At 40.6% G+C, this 4,344-nt stretch overlaps 1 long non-coding RNA gene across 1 annotated transcript; it reads right to left on the reverse strand.

Moving 5' to 3' along the window:
- Nucleotides 1-2,339: 2,339 nt before the first annotated feature.
- Nucleotides 2,340-3,272, reverse strand: LOC134160341 (uncharacterized). The gene is made up of 2 exons (XR_009963515.1): nucleotides 3,044-3,272; nucleotides 2,340-2,683 (listed from the first exon to the last, which is right to left on the reverse strand). It is a non-coding gene; the product is annotated as an uncharacterized LOC134160341 (long non-coding RNA).
- Nucleotides 3,273-4,344: the final 1,072 nt, after the last annotated feature.

Consider the following 4,344-nt stretch of genomic DNA (forward strand, 5'->3'; position numbering starts at 1 on the left):
GAATAGCTTGTATGTGACTCACAGTGTGGAAAAAAACAAACCCATTGTAATAAGCACATGTACATGTATTTTCACTGATAGGTTTTGTAACAAGATAGTTTTGATTTGGTTGTTTTTTTAAAAAGGAATCCACATGCCTCTCTTAGATCTGTTTAAAAAATATCTTTCATTGAAAATGCTATTGCTGTGCACATGCGTGAATCAACATCCCCTTGCTTTCACTGTGATCTTTACTTTTCACAAAAGTGGTTATTAAGTAGTGACTGCTTCTGTTCTTAATCACTACTTCTACAGCCCTAGTGGTAGGGTCTAGTCCTTGACTTGGGCTCCTCTGTGCTTCTATCAAACTAGTAATTTCCAGTGTGAAAGAGCAGCAGGAATTGTGGGAGCTTTGTAGGTCCGTGTTGCATATTCAGACTCCCTGACTGTAGTTTTACATTTCCTTTCCAAGCAATGGAATTCTGTGTCCTTGCCAAGACTTATTACAGCTATGTTTTCCGTGGTCAGGCAAGGATAAAAAGAGGAGTCCATGTCTGATGCACACAAATGCTCTTTAAAAGAGATAGGCCACATGACAGTTGGCTATCTGGGTCTTCTCTACTAAGAGAAAAATAGCCAATAACTCCAGCCTTCCTGTTCAAAAGCCTGTTTTCTGTATGAATCCATGTGCAGGCTAAATAACTGCATGAAGTGCTCATGAACTGTGTGGGTTTGTGCATCAGAACTCTGTAAACAGTGTTCTGTGCGTATCAGTGTTCAAGTGGCCAAATCCTCATGATCCCAGGAGTATGGAATATAAACCCCTTCAGACAAAATAAATGATTGCTAGGTAATATGAAATATCTCCAGGATAGAAGCAGAAGGGACATTACCTCCAGAAAAAAAAAACAAACAGAACTCTTTCACTCGTGAATAGTGATTCGGAGAAAACTCCAGGAACAAACTCGATGGTTCATCTTTTCTCCTTGCCCACTGGTCTGAGGCCTGTATGGAAAATGTAGTTGCCAATCACTTTCTAATTTTTTGCTAATTTCTTGTGACAATTTTGCACTAAAGTGTGAACTGGTCGTAAGAAATTGCCGCTGGTACTCCAAAACGAGGTATTATTTCATTTAATAATATTTTAATCACTCGTCTTGCATTATTTATCCTACAGGGGAATGCTTCTGGCCAGCCTGAAAAAGTATCCGTTAACACCAACAAATATCGATAACCCCCTTTTCTTGGTAATTCAGAAAAATCTATTTGCCACTGCTGTCCTGGATAACTTCCTCTCCCAGTTGTCCCAGTTTGATTTCTATTTTCAGTTTTAGGATTATTCTTAAGACATAACTGACATTGTTTTGTCACTAACTGAACTGTGGTGTATAGATTCCTTCCTACAATTTGTCTAAATATTTATACAAAGAGTTGCTACCCCAATGAGTTTTATTATGTTCTTCCTGAACTAACTTCCAGAGTTGGCTATAGGGGATTACAATTCGCCCATCAGGTACTTGGAACTAACTTCCAGAGTTGGTTATAGGGGATTACAATTCGCCCATCAGGTACTTGAGTCCAACCCTCTTTATTTTCCTGTCCCTTTAGATCCTCAATCAATTTTATATCCTCTTTTGAATACCTAGGTTTAGATTTTTCAATTGTTAGTTTGCTGTCAGGGATTAAGGACATTATTTGAGATTGTTCAGGTGCTCGTTTGGCTTCAAAATCAGCCAAATTATTTCCAATTTCCTGATCAGAGTCACCTTGTTGATGTCCTTTACAGTACATAATAGCTACTTCTTCAGGTAGCTGAACAGCTTCCAGTAATTGTAGAATTTCTGTAGCATGTTTAATCTGTTTCCCTTGTGTGTTCAAAAGTCCTCATTCTTTCCAGATAGCATCATGTGTATGTACCACAACAAATATGTATTTAGAATCAGTCCAAATATTTATCCTTTTATCTTTAGCCAATTCCAGGGCTCTTGTTAATGCTATTATTTCTGCCTTCTGGGCAGAGGTGTTCGCAGGTAAAGGTTTAGCTTCTCTTACCTGTGAAGTGGTGGCAACAGCATATCCAGCTTTTCGTTTATCATTTTTCATGAAGCTACTACCATCAGTAAACCAAGAATCAGCATCTTCCAGAGATTTTTCTTTCAAGTCTGGTCGGCTCGAATATACAGCCTCTATGGTGGTCAAGCAGTCATGTGTTAGTGGTTCTGTCGATTGTTCCTGCAGAAAAGATGCATGGATCCAAAGTCTGCACCATCCTGTCATTCCCAGGAATGTCCGGAGCTCCTTGACGGTCGACGGCCGTGGAGTCTGGCTTCTTTTCTGGCAGTTCCAAGTTCTTTCTGTCCTCCTGTTATTTCATATCCTAGGTAGGAAACTCAGGTTTGGATTAGTTAGGCCTTTTGTCTGCATACCAGATAACCATTCAGTCCCAGAAAATTTAATAATTCCACTGTCCACTGGGTACATTCTTCCTTTGTTTCTGTAGCAATTAGTAGGTCATCCACATATTGTGACAGAGTCCCCCTCTGAGTGGGTGGCTTTCATGGTTCTAATTCTCGTGCTAACTGATTTCTAAAAATTGCTGGACTGTTTTTAAACCCCTGTGGTAATACTGTCCAAGTTAACTGAGTTTTTCTTCCTGTGTCAGGATTTTCCCATTCAAAAGCAAATAAATTTTGGCTTTCTTTGGCTAATGGTATGCAAAAGAAAGCGTCCTTTAAATCCAGGATGGCAAACCATTTCTGATTTAATTTTAGTTTGGTCAATAAATATATGGATTAGCCACCACAGGGTGGATGTCCTCTAGTATTTTATTTATTGCCCTTAAATCTTGAACTAGCCTACAGCTTTTCCCATCTGCTTTCTTTACTGGTAAAATGGGGGTGTTATATTCCGTACACATTCCACTAATAAACCGTATCTTAAAATTTATCAATTATTTCTGTAATTCCCCTTCTATCCTGTATTCTTAAAGGATACTGTTTTATTTGAACTGGGCAGGCCCCCCTTTTTATTTCCACTTTAACAGGCAAAGCATTTTTCACCTTACCTGGAACTTCAGATGCCCATACTCCCACATATACCTGATTAAGGATTTCTTCTATTTCAGGGAGGTCCTCCTTTTTGCTTTTCTGTTGAATTAAAGATAAACTCAAAACTGCAATTAATTGATTGTTTTTAACTTTAAATTCCATTTTGCCTTCTTTAAATGTTGCTTCTCGCCCTAATAAAGATTTTAGAGAATTTGGCATGCATAGAAATTTATGCATTCCTATTTGTTTCCCCCCCGCTTTTTCGTGGTGGCCAGTAGCACCCACACCTGTAACGAATCCTTTCCTCTCTAACACCAAATAAGTTGCTCCTGTATCCACTAAAATTCCACTTTATTTCCTCTAGTTCCTCATTTTAATTTAACCAGTGGATCTGCTCGGGTAGATTCCCCAGGTCCCTGTTAGTCTAGGTCCAATTCAGTCACCGGAGCAACCCCATGGCACTCCCCACCCCTCCAGGGCAGTCTCACTTCCGACGTCCAACCTCCCCATAGCACGCACACCGATCCAGTTCCACAGACGAGCTCACTCCCCCACCTCTGCCAGTCATCCCTCCCCCCATGCTCAAACACAGGAGCTGCCCGAGCTCCCCACCTTTCCCCCTTGGTTTTCCCTTTTTTTTTTTTTCACAGCTGCTCACCCTGCTCTGCAGGGGCTGCAGATGCCTGCCTCTGCAACAGCGCTTCTGGTTTAACCCCTTCTTAACTCTGAATGTGAATGTGCCGCTTGTTGCCAGTGACTGCAATCTCCTCCTCCTTGTCAATAGTGTCATGCTGCTTCAGGCTGTGTAGCATAGTCTTAACAGCATTTTTTTACCCCAGCAGTCTGCAAGCGTTCTTTACCCATATGTGGTCTGTATTGCGATGTATTGAAGTGACCTGCAACGATTTTCATGAAAGTGTAGTCTTCAGGGTATTAGGGAAAGACCGTCAGATGGAGAGGAAACTGTAGTACAGAAGCATGAGGTGAACAAAGGAGTTTAAGCATGGGACAGCAAGAACTGCTAATGTTGACACAAGTTGTACAGGGAGGACTTAGTATGTCTTCTACTAAATCTGTCTTTTGTGCTATTAATATCATGGATGGTCTGCAACAAGAGCTGGAGGTAACCAAGAGACTGCAAGATTGATAAGTGACTGTATGGTGAATACATTTTATAGTATTTAATATACAGGATACTGTGACAGCCTCAAAAATATTGCAGCCCCCAGAGAAATACAGAATATGGTAGGTCTGCAATCTCAGAAAAGCCCTTAGGAAGAGCTAAGAAACAATTTGGGGGCTGATATTGTCAAGTGCT

The sequence above is a fragment of the Pezoporus occidentalis genome, unplaced genomic scaffold (assembly GCF_034315485.1).
Source record: "Pezoporus occidentalis ecotype Australia unplaced genomic scaffold, CSIRO_AGI_Poc_V1 ctg16, whole genome shotgun sequence".
NCBI lineage: Eukaryota > Metazoa > Chordata > Aves > Psittaciformes > Psittacidae > Pezoporus > Pezoporus occidentalis.